We start from the raw sequence: 13,179 nt of genomic DNA on the forward strand, positions 1-13,179 counted from the left end.
CAGTCCCCCAACTTTAAGGGCTCATAAGTATTTGGACAAACTAACATAATCATCAATTAAACAGTCAGTTGTAATACTTGGTTGCAAATCCTTTACAGTCAATGACTGCCTGAAGTGTTGGACACATAGGCATCATCAGATGCTGGGTTTCTTCCCTGGTGATGCTCTGCCAGCCCTTTACTGCAGCTGTCTGTACTTCCTGCTTGTGTTTTGGGTGTTTTGCCCTCAGTTTTGGCTTCAGCAAGAGAAACGCATGCTCAGTTGGATTCAGGTCAGATGATATGACTTGGCCATTGCAGAACATTCCACTTCTTTGCCTTAAAAATGTCTTTGGTTGCTTTTGCAGTATGCTTCAGGTCATTGTCCAACTGCACTGTGAAACATCGTCCAATGAGTTTTGAAGTATTTGGTTGAATCTGAGCAGATAATGTAGCCCCAAACACTTCAGCTTTCATCCTGCTGCTCTTCTCAGCAGTCACATCATCAATAAATACAAGAGAACCAGTTCCACTGGCAGCCATACATGGCCATGACATAACAGTACCTCCACCATGCTTCACTGATGAGGTGGTGTGCTTTGGATCATGAGCAGTTCCTTCCCTTCTTCCTTCTCTTGTCTTCCCATCATTCTGGTAGTTGATCTTTGTTTTATCTGTCCATAGTATGCTGTTCCACAACTGTACAGGCTTTTTAGATGGTTTTTGACAAACTCTAATCTGGCCTTCAATTTTTAAGGCTAACCAATGGTTTGCATCTTGTGATAAACCCTCTGTATTTATTCTAGTGAAGTCTTGTCTTGCTTACAAGAGCAGCAGGATGAAAGCTGAAGTGTTTGGGGCACCATTATCTGCTCAGATTCAACCAAATGCTTCAAAACTCATTGGACGATGTTTCACAGTGCAGATGGACATTGACCTGAAGCATACTGCAAAAGCAACCAAAGACATTTTTAAGGCAAAGAAGTGGAATGTTCTGCAATGGCCAAGTCATATCATCTGACCTGAATCCAACTGAGCATGCGTTTCTCTTGCTGAAGCCAAAAGTGAGGGCAAAACACCCAAAACACAAGCAGGAAGTGCAGACGGCTACAGTAAAGGGCTGGTAGAGCATCACCAGGGAAGAAACCCAGCATCTGATGATGTCTATGGGTCCAACACTTGAGGCAGTCATTGACTGTAAAGGATTTGCAACCAAGTATTAAAATTGACTGTTTAATTGATGATTATGTTAGTTTGTCCAAATACTTATGAGCCCTTAAAGTTGGGGGACTGTGTGAAGAAATGGTTGTAATTCCTACACGGTTCATACTACATTTTTGAAAAAAGCCTTAAATGAAAGCTGAGAGTCTGCACTTTAAGCAGGTATTCATTGTTTCATTTAAAACCCATTGTGGTGGTGTACAGAGGCAAAATGATGACAACTGTAACATTGTCCAAATAATTATGGACCTGACTGTATGTACCACAGTCAAACAAGCTTGTCAAATACGACTGTTTTGTCCTTGATCTCACCGCGTCAGAGAATGATGCACAGGGGCACCCTTTGCAGCAGTATGATAGGCACCAGGGGTCCATGTCATTGGTCCGACAGCCCATTGGTCCGACAGCCCATTGGTCTGACATCCCAGTAGTCCGACGGTCCGCGGTGCTGAATGGCTCCCGGCGGGCGTATTTCTGCCTTGATGGTGTGCCGCGACCGGCTCTGGGTCAGCTGGGAAAGGCTTGAGGCGGAGCAGGCTCACGGCTTATTTGTTTGTTACTTTCTTTTTCATTTTAACCCACACCATGATCTTTTCCGAACCCTAACCAAGTGGTTTTTGTGCCTAAACCTAACCAGACCTTAACCACAGGGCATCATGATGATTTCGGAACGGACTTCAGAACAATGGGTTTAATACGGTCGGAACAATGGGATGTTGGACCAATGGGCTGTCGGACCAATGGGCAGTTCCCGGCACCAGGCAGCAGCTGTTTCTGACACAGCGGGCAACAGCCATAGTAGGGAGGGAGGGAGGGAGGGAGGGTTGGTGGATGGGTCAAACAACCTCTGGACTTTCACTCGAGAGCCCTATGTTCATTTCCTGTGTAAACGTAAAAGTCACTGGTTATTTTAATGACAACACAGTGTGCTAGTACGTGTAGCATGCAACGCTATTGATGTATGTCACATGACGTTACATTATGTTAGTAACAACCATACCTGCTTTAAGCCAAAGCATGATGTATTTTCAAAACCTACTCGTGCATTTGATACCTTAACCTAAGGAAATAAATGCACATTGACACACTGTCCCTTAAAATCCTAAACTAATGGAGATTTGTACCTATAGGGTGTCATATTTTGACATGTAAGTCCACTGACAAAGCAGCGGTATTTGAGGTGTTGGGATGAGAATGTGTTGGCGAAACTGCTGTAGAAGTCAGAGATAGTTTGCGCGCACTGTTGTTCAGTGTTATGCAGGGACAGAACGCCATGCCTTTTTACTTTTTACTAAACAAAGCACCGCACAGTTTGCAATAAAAAAGACAGCAGAAAACAAAATGCAAGTCATTTTTAATATCATTTAGACCGCACATTCCAGATTCACTTTTCTTTTTTTCAAGTAACATACCATCCAATTTCAACAGTCAAAGGTAAAATACTAGATCTGAGCTGAGCATGTAGAGATCTTAGCTTGTTTTAGACAAATTATATACAACATAACCAAGGTCACTTTCTATTATCATAAAAGTACACAGTTTTAGTTTAATCCATATCTCGTCAGCCCACTGTCCTTTGTCCTTGGCAAATACAGATTCTCTAAACAAACCAATATTGAGGTTTCATTATTAAAAAAAAGCCTCACAAAACCCAGAGTTGCAAAACAATGTGTGTATATTTCTAAACCAAGAACCAATAATTTGTTTATCTTAGATAAATATTTGCATCAAATATTTACTAATTAAACTTGTCTGTACCAAGCACATAATGTGTATGACTGATAATATGTAATTTACCACAATTTACCATCATTCTGTTTCAGATTAGTGAAGCTTTAGTTTGCATGAGATCCACCAGTCATCAGGCAAAACAAATCATACCTTTATATCACAAGAATTTCATGTAGCCTCTACCTGAGTTACATCATTATCTTTTTTCTTATTATACTGTATTTCTGAGTCACATGTTTGTCCTTGTAGGTAAAGCATGAATAATGGAACGGTTACAGCCCTATGTCGGTCTACCTACACTCTACTGTGCACTGTATTTATGGGCTATTTACAGCATATTGCAATGCTTTAGTGGAAGCCTTATTCAGAGAAATCTGGTTGATCAAGACACTGCAAATTTGATATAATGATGGTTTCCTGTCACAGTGGTTTGTGTTCAAACAGAGAAGTGAGTCTGATTGATCTCTAAATGCTCATCGAATGAGCCTAAGCACAATTACTGTATTTGGTTGAAGGATGAATTGTTGGTTTAACAGCGCTGTTGTCAGCAGTGAAATCATCATTTTAATAGAATATAATCATAAACCTGTCCTACGCAAAACATTTATCCATTTAGCCACAGCTCTGTATACCTGAAGTTTATTTCTACATATTTGAATTTTAGTAACCAAGCCTCAATTTGCATTTTCATCAGTGTCAGCACATATAGGTCTATGCTGAAGGAGCAGCCTAAAACATGCATTGTTTTGTGGATTCCTTCCTGCTACACTAACTAAAGTCTGTCCATTTCAACCCTCATGTCTTTACAATATTACTGCAAGGACTCTTAATACTTCCTCTCTCTCTCTGTCTCTCTTTCTGTTCTCTCTCTTTTAGCTGGCCAAAGGGCTGATTGTGCCTTGGCTGCGGAGGAAAGAGCGAGCAGACTCCACTTACCCTGTGAGTACTCAATCAGTGGGAAACATGCTTGTCTGTTGGGCTTTGTGATTTATTACATGCTGTAAATGACTGCGACCATAGCTGTTTTTCCAGGTAGAGGAGCTGTGGTAGCATACAGCAATCTTCTGTTCCATGAAATGTGTGCGTGATCGTGCAGTATATGTACGTGAGTTCTGTTCTTGTAAACCATAATTGGTTGTTACAGATTATTGTTTAATATATTTTAATCCATGATTATTTATTTCCAAGTTATTATTTACTATTGAACACTTTGGGCTCCATACAGGTCTGTGATCTGTCCAATTAAAGAAATATGAGGAGTTCTGTTCTGTTTATTCTGTAAATTAGATAGTTGATTTTATAAATCATTGATAGTCAATAGTAAGGATACATATAGACTTTTGCCTAGCCCTGATTTGTAGGATATTCTTTGATTAAATCAATTAAGATGCTAAAAAAGGAAAAGTTTGTAAAAAAGAGAAAAAAAACCAAAAGGTCTTACTGATATCATCAAAAAGAGAAGGATAAATACAGCTATTAACTGTATCCACATTAAGGGCGCCTAATAATTTTGCTAAAGCGCAATGTTGTGAAAAACGAATAAACTAGATGTTTTGTGCCAATACAAAATATTTAAAGTTTTTTAATTATTCATTTATTTTATTTATTTAGAAATAGAGACAATGCATATTAATGAGCAAATACATGAGTATATGTAAATACACCAGATTGTAGCCCACAGCTAATTTCCAGCTGTTATCCGTATAGGCAGGTTGATGTAAAAATGTAGTGAACGACAAAAGACAAAGTTAAAATTCATAGCAGCCACAAATACAGAAGACACAAGAGGTGCACAATATACATTCGAAAAATACATCAAGTATAGCCCATGACAACACCAGAAGTGACCAGGGATATCATAATATCGCACATAAGCCCTATTGCACATGACCCCATTACATGTGACCCCAGGTTAATCCATGAACAATGTCAAAGCATATACAGTAAGACAAGACCAAAACATTCAATGCAATAAAATACAATGAGTGGGGGACTGTAAGTAATATGAAGAGTGAAAAATAATGAATCTGGACAATGGGTGCTTCCAATGGATTACAGGTTAAAGGGCCACTGTGTAAAATGGGTTGAAAACCGTTGAAAACAGTGACATCAGTGGTCAAATTCTAGATTGCAGGGCTCACTCACTCACCCCTCCCATCGGGTAATTGACGGTGGCCTCGTAGGGACAAAAAGCCTTGCGCAGAAAAGAGTTTTTCAGGAGTAGGTCTATCTAGCGACGAGGTAAATGTTTATTTAGAAATCTAAACCATGTTACGATATTGTATTGAATCCCTCACGAGCAGGAGACCAGAGGAGCGTTCGGGAAAAAGGCCAGTTTATTTGAACGCTCCAAAAACTCCGGTAACACTCCAGGGGGTAAAAGACTCCGTCCCAAACTCTGACTTTCTAGCATAACACACACACTCCATACACACATACTCGTTTACAATACCTAGCGGGCACCCCCTCCCCTCTCTGCTCCACCAATTTCCAGCCCGCACACTGACTGACAGCGTAGCCTGCAGAGCTCAACAATAAGGACTGCCCGATTGCCCGGGGCAAGTACAACTCAAGGTCGGGCATGTAAACTAACAACTCACTTGCCCGATCGGGCAAGTTGCTAAAAATAGTAAAAGTTAATATTTAATTAATAAAATAAATGTATTTTAAAACGTGCTCCTTCGGCTCTGATGCAGCGGTCTCTCTGCCTGAAGTCACAGGCACAGCTGTGTAACAATGTCCTGCCCACAGCGCCCATTGATATTATTTTGCGCGACGAACGCTTCATATAATAACATAACAACATACTATTTATGGTGTTATGTCATCGTGTTATTTCTGTCTCTACATGGTCACGCGTTAACAATTCTCCTCTCCTCTCTGTATCGTGCACGGCGGAGTTACGCCACACACACAGGTGAGCACGCTAGAGCGGCTCGGGCCGCATTTTCCTGACCAAACCTGACCCTGAGCCCGGTGCAGTTTGTCAGCTGACAAAGTTATTGTTGTGGACAGTGTGTAAATAACCATCAGATTGCTGTTACGCACAGACAAACACGCTGCACTCCGAGCAGCGTAGCACGACACTCATGCTGAGCTTGTGTTGCGTTCAGGCGTTGTCACGTAAATAACAACTTCCAGCACTTAAATAAGTCATAGCACAAAACAGCAGCATGTCAAGTGACTTTTTACTTTATTATATTCAATACAATTGTATGTTCCTAAATCTTGAGACACCTCATATTTAAGCTAGACAGACATTTCACCTGCTCATTACTGTGCACACATGTACTGTATGTACTTAGTCCTAAAGAGCCCTTCTGGTGCCAGTAGATACACAGAAACATCTCAGCAGGCTGTGCTTTGCAAGCATACAAAAAAGTTTCACGCATGTGAAAATTATTTTTCATGCGTGTGCTTCACCTCCGCTGCTACAACTCCATCCTAGGGGAAACACTGCTGTGTGCGTTTTGTGCAACAGGTGGATGTGGTAGTCTACTGGTAGAGTAGTGAGAGAGCCAAGTAGCGTTGAAGTAGAGTTGAGCAGAGCAGAGAGATGGAGGCAAAATATATTAAACCTGGTGTTAATACAGCAGAACTGGAGAGAGGGGTGAAAAATAAATAGAGGTGGGCATGGGCACAAAATTATAGACGGAGAATGATTGACACATTTTTCACTTTAAGCCCTGACACTGTCATATTTGTGTAGGAATTAAGCTACAATACATGACATATGTTGTTTTAATTAATAAATACAGTGTGAATAAAGATTACATAACATGAAAATAACTGCAGTCTTTGTTAATTGATAGCCGCTTAAATTAAACAATTTTTATAGGGCAAGTAAAAACTGACTTCGGGCAGGTAGATCTGTGACCAACTTGCCCGACCGGGCAAGTGAAAAAAATCCTTAGCGTTGAACCCTGGCCTGTAAACAGAGCTCAGTTGTTTATTTAGCCTAGCAATATCTCCGGACTATAGTAGCTGCAATGGACGACTTTGAACGCGATTTTGAAGAGTTTCTTGTAGCGGACACAGACCCAGAGCCATACCTGTTTGAGCTGGAGCATACAGATGAGGAACTTGGATGCTGAGCGGGCGAGAAGAGAGGCTGAATCCTCCGCTCACATTTTGCTGCACAGAATGGGATTCGGTGCTACCATCGTTGGGGAGATATATCATCAGGAGGAAAAGCGCCACAGAGAGTGCATCACAAGAAGTGAAGTTGCGTCTTCTTTTCCTCGCAGATGACGGTTCGGGTTCATTCTCTCCTGTTGCGTGGTAAGTGTGGTCCATTCGCAAACTTTATAACTAAAAAGACTTTTCACTACTCTCTATCGACGAACTACTAACACTGCTGTTTCCTCCTCCTTCTTCCTTCCTCCCGCTGTCTTCGTTGGTTTATTTATACACGTGAAACGCGTTCTCTGGCTGGCTGGATTGTCCGCTCGGTCTGCCTTACATACATGGCGGTGCAAGATGGCGACCTCTCTAAAGCAAGGCCCTTGCTATATATATATATAAAAGCATAATTATAAGGCTACGAAAACCAAACGAATTTTATTTTATAGCGATTGTACACTTATATAAACATATTAATGGGTAGAATATTCAGATTCAGATTCAGATTTGATAATAAACCATGCCAAATATTACACACTGGCCCTTTAAGAAGCCACCAATAATAACTACAACATATGCAGTTTAAATCCAACTTCGGACCTTTGTTGCATCTCCTTCTACCTCATTTTCTGTCATCTCTACACTGCTGCTGCGTAAGAAAGGGATAAAGGCTATACCAATGAAAGATGGATGATGTGTCTCCGCTTCCTCCCACTCTAAAAAAAACTAAGCCAAAATATACCGGATGTGGCGGCTGCCACCTTAGAGTCTGCACAGTAGCGATTGAGAAGTGGAGCCTCCCACCTATACACATGTCTGACCCAGTGTCCCTGACAGTGTACTTTTTCATTTTTCAAAAAAACCTCATCACAAAATGTGGCAACCATTTTGAGTGCTTTGCTAGGTGTTTATATGTATGTCCATGGACAGATTTTGTCAATGTGATGGCGTCACAGCTGTGCCAGATGCTGTTACAAAACATTGAAGATTGAGGTTGAAGATGGGTGTGGTCCAAGCAAGGGGGGCAGGTGTAGATGGGTAGGAGGTAGGGAAGAGCTTAATGACCACCTCACTTTACACCCATGACCCACATTTTTGCTGTCTGTATTTATACACCCTCTGTGGGCTACACTATTAATCAGTTGAATCTGGTCCCATACAGTATCATTCTTCCAGAAAAAAATCTAGTTCTGTCCTATCGACTCCCCAAAAATCTGTGAAAAATCTATGGTGCTCCCTGGTACACCACACCATTCACTCCCTCGACACTCCCCTACCTCCAGGCATATAAATACAGAGATCAACTGTCAGCAGTGTGGACAGCATGGAGTTGAAATTTACAAAGAACTGCCATGTTCAAAGAGCACTGGTGAGGTCTGACCATGTCCTTTTGAGAACTGAAGAAAAAGAAATGGACTTACAGTTACACATATAAGTATGCGAAGGATATAACATAAGCTGGTCAGTTCAGATTCTTTGTATCTTTTGTACTCTGGGTAATCATAATTATTCATCTCACATCTGAGGTCTTCCCCGCGCTTTGCACGCCCAAACTTCATGTACAGTTCTGTTTGCCGAGTCTGTATTGAATTGACAGGATGTTAGCTTTCAATATTCTCCTCCTCCTCTTATTCAATGAGTAATATGCACTTGCACAGTGAGTGACAGTTTGCTACCCCAGCTGCAGCACTGCTCATGCTCCCTTGTGGCTGACTGGGTTTAAAAGGGACTGCAATCTGAGATGAGGAGGCTTTTCTGGGTATTTACAGCCTGGCACCTTCTACAATGAAACAAAACTGGAAAACAAAGCCTATACAGATAAGACATGCTTCAGTATGAGCATTGGTGTATTTAACAATTATTCCAGTGACGGCGGCTATATGTTTTCAGGCTGTTGGGGCTCTGAGCCATGATAATGTGGTGTCAGATTGATGTCTTTATAGGATCCTGTGTGATGCTGGATGTAGCTTTTACCATGGTATGCTGCCCCCCAAAAAACTGAAGAAAAAAAAAAAGCCTTAATTACCTCTCACATGGCTGCTGAAGTTAATTTCTGTAGTCACGTGTTCAACCAATTACTCAGAGTGTAATGAAGTGGAACATGGCTCACCAGAGTTCACAGGACACCCTCCACCTCCCCTTTTTCTCAGCCTAGTTTGGCTATTCCAGAGTGGGAAGCTGATCATCACTAAACATTAAACCAGGCAATACTTCACTCTGGATACATACATTTATCCGTGTCAATATCCATCCCTCCTTTAATCATTTCTCCACAGCTATCTCAATATCATGGGCTAGCGAGAGAGGCGGGGGAAGCACATTATCTATGCCAGGGTGTTACAGTATTAGGGATTATCCCTGACAGATAGTTTCCCTTCCAGGCACCATTAGCTTGGCCTCATCCCATTTGGTATTTCCAACACCTGCGACCACCATCCGCTGGGCACAAGAATTATTACCATTGTATTTTTTCTAGGGTATATAAATTAATCATGGGGATCACAAGCAACTACTTTAAATTTCTGGACTGTGACCAAGAAACACATCCTCCCCAAGGATGTCGAGGGCCTATGCATCATTAAAACAGAGTTGTGCGATCTGACAGAGGAACAGTGCCAGCTCCCTCACTTATATACCTTACGGGATTGTGGCCTCTGCATTTCCACACTATGCATAATAGCCACTGTCTATGGCTAAATGCAATCAGGGTCCTTGAGTCTGACTTTGAATGCTAAATGAACAAGGGACACGTGTTTGTGAGTGGACGAAATAAAGTTGATCAGCTTGAAAGTGAAAGTGGACAGCTGACTACAGCGAACATAAATTAACATCGATCACTGGCCAGAGCACGTACACTAATGACTCAAGGCTGCAGGGGCTTGTTAGACAACCTCCGCAGTGGACTGTAATGGTTCCCATATCCTCACAATCCACTAAATACCAATGGCTGTAATTCCTCATTGAGCATCCGCGTATTGGCAAATGATCCGTCTTCGATTCACATGCATGAATGAATTATTTGGGTATAAATGTAGATATTGCCTAGAAGTTATACGTCAAATAGTGCACTTAGACACACCTCAGTAGTAGTGAGGAGTAAATGCTTCTTATCACAGGCTTCTAAATCATTTAAACTCAAATTCAGGCTCAAAATGGTAAAAACATAAATCAGTCTGATCGTTACGAAGAACCTCATACTCTTTCATATGTATCAGATTATGAAGTATCTAGTTGTAACTGTCAGTCAAAACCATGAGACCACTTTCAAGATGCAGGTTTTGTGGTATTTTCATCTGAGTCTAATTTGACTCGTTCTGAGTTCCTCGGCTCACATGGCGCTTGGCAAGCGCTTCTGAATTTTAAAACATATTGATTTGGAATTACTTACAGGTGCCGGCCTATAACAGTATTGATTGCAGATAGGCATTTTGACAAAATGTCTGGAAAACATTTCGAATCGATTTAAAGTTTCTCAGGGCTCAAAATAAAAGCCCTGCATCTAACACTAATTGCCCCACACAGCTTTGTGTCATTCACTTAGCACCTATTCATTCAGCACCTTAATCAACACATAGTTTTACCCAGGGGTGGAATTTGGCACAGTTAGTATAGGCACAAATCCTCAGATGGGCTTTAGTTTTTCAGATACCCATACCCAAGGTAAGACAAAACACAACCATGTCCCCTTCATGAAATGGATGGTTATAAGAAAAATATTTTATACATCAAAAAGTGATGAAGTTGGTGAATTTATTGACTCATCTCTATAGGTGATAAAATGCAGAATGAAACCACTGTGGAGATGTTAGGGCTACCTGCTTTATCTCATGTAATTTTTATGCCTCTGTGCCAGTGATAGTCATGGCCAGAGGCATTATGTTTTCAGGTTGTCCATATTTCCATCCGTCTGTCTCATTCCTGTGACATCTCAAGACATCTCAAGAACGCCTGAATGGAATTTCCTTAAATTTGACACAAACGTCCACTTGGACCGAAGAATAAACTGATTAGAATTTTGTGGTCAAAGGTGAAAGGTCATGGTCAGTATGAGCTCACTAAATATGTTTTTGGCCTTAACTCAAGAATCCATTTTCTAAATATAACAAAACTTCACACAAATGTCTAACAGGATGAAATGATGAAGTGATGACATTTTCTATCCAAAAGGTCAAAGGTCAAGTTCACTGTGACATCATAATATTCTGCATAAAACAGTTTTCTGGCCATCATTATTAACACAATATCTCAGGAACAGAGGGGGAGACATTGGGTCACCTATTGTTTGGATTTAGTTCAAATTTGCACTAATGGTGCCTTCATTTCTGCCCTACATCTCAAAGCAATATGAATATCAAAATATGTATTTATAATAAAAATAGAGCCTTTTAAATATAAAGCTGTCATATGCATTAATTTCCCACATACATCAAAGACAGTTACTTTTACTCATGGTAACAGTCAATGATGTTTTGTTAAAGGTGGTGCAATAAAGCAAAATGTATGAAGTTAGCAGTAAAATGCTTTTTTTTTTCATTAAACAAGCTTTTTAAAACCTCTTTTATACTTTTGAAGATATATTTGAATAACATCTTGAGCCTATTAAACTCTATGGAGCTCAAGATTTCAAAATGTATCATCTCTTACAATGTTTAAAGTAGACACTCCAAGCTCAGGGACATGTCGCCCCTCTCAAAACAACGTTCTAAGAACTACGGTCATTCCTATTTCTTGCAGTGCAGACACAACAAAAAGGAGAGTTCTTATCTATGAAAAAGTTCCTCCAGTCTGAAAATACCTTTTGACTCTGAAGAAGACAGAGAACAGCATGAGGTGGAGCAGTTTATTGAAATAACATGCCATACTTTGCAGTCTCATGTAGGTCAAAAGAATGCGGCTTCTTCTTGTTACATGGATAGAGTTTCTTCATTGGTTTTCTCCAGAACAGTTCCAGACAGAATTTTATCAACCCAGCGAGTCTCATAAGGAAGGACATCAACCAAATCTGCCATCATTGATCCATCCCTCCATATTTGATTGAGACCATTGACAAGACTGTGGTCGGGATGACAAACAAAAAGGCAGAAGGTTAAAAAAAGTGGAAACCAAATCGATAATGATGACTGACAAGATGAAGCTTGGATGATCAGTATTGTGCTCCCTTAGAATAAATAATGGAGAGCAGAATAGATTGACTTCATTCCCTGTATGGCTAATGCTTTTTCTCCCTTCTTTGCTTCGTGATTGGTGCTTCTTCCTGTTTTGTTTCACCCATCTCTCTGCAACAATTTATCTCAGGCACTGAGTGTATGCGTGTTTTAACAAGACCTTTGCGCAAAAATGAACATACATGGGGGGCAGCAAGTGGCCCACTACCAAACTTTCCAGTGGATCTCATTAGTGGACCTAATTAATATACCTAATTGGGTTGAGGCAGCAGTACTAGTTTGCTTCACAGGCTGTACCAAACCAAAGAAAATGCTATAACAGAACAACCTGTACTGACTAGTTTGATAATAATACACCTTGCAGTAGGGATGCACCGAATATTCGGTAACCGAATATATTCGGCCGAATATTGCAAAAAAACACACATGCAGTATTCGGTGGAATAAGTTAAAAGCAAGGCCGAATAATAGCTGCGTGTTTTGATAACGCAATTAAACGGCGTGCTGTGACGGGCGGAATAAAATGTTGGCAGTGTGGTGATCTGTCCGTCACCGCACTCGCATTTGCGACTAAAAATAGTTTTGAACGAGCAAAATAGGCTTAAATCATTCAGCACGCTGTGCGAGCAGCCTACAGATTTCAACCAGCAGCAGAAACGAAAGGCGAATCCCACCGATTGTGGGTTGAACGGGGGTCACAGACACAGACAGTAACGTTAATGTATTCCTGTCAAATACGGCGGCCATCAGCTTACCGGGCGACGGAGAAGTCGGTTCCAATAATATCCTCTTCTTGGTGTCATGACTGCCCAGAAGTACCTGAACAGCCGAGCCAGCCGAACACAGGTATGTGATGTGTCAGAGGAGAAACGAGCCTTTCACATTTCTCTCTTTCTGGCAGTAACGGCCCACAAACCTCACCGCACTTTAGGGACTGTTCATTACTTATGAAGGGACTGTCA

The 13,179-nt window shown here is 41.0% G+C and overlaps 1 protein-coding gene across 2 annotated transcripts in view; it reads left to right on the top strand.

The window, feature by feature from the left end:
- The window catches only part of cntn6 (contactin 6), a 180,969-nt gene that overhangs the window by 76,313 nt on the left and 91,477 nt on the right, over positions 1 to 13,179 (top strand). For both annotated transcript variants that reach the window (XM_033625516.2, XM_078174543.1), the window contains exon 2: positions 3,807 to 3,869. The gene's annotated coding sequence lies outside the window, so the exon portion shown is untranslated. The remainder of the gene's footprint in view (positions 1 to 3,806; positions 3,870 to 13,179) is intronic.

This window comes from Epinephelus lanceolatus, chromosome 1 (genome assembly GCF_041903045.1).
Source record: "Epinephelus lanceolatus isolate andai-2023 chromosome 1, ASM4190304v1, whole genome shotgun sequence".
NCBI classification, from domain to species: domain Eukaryota; kingdom Metazoa; phylum Chordata; class Actinopteri; order Perciformes; family Serranidae; genus Epinephelus; species Epinephelus lanceolatus.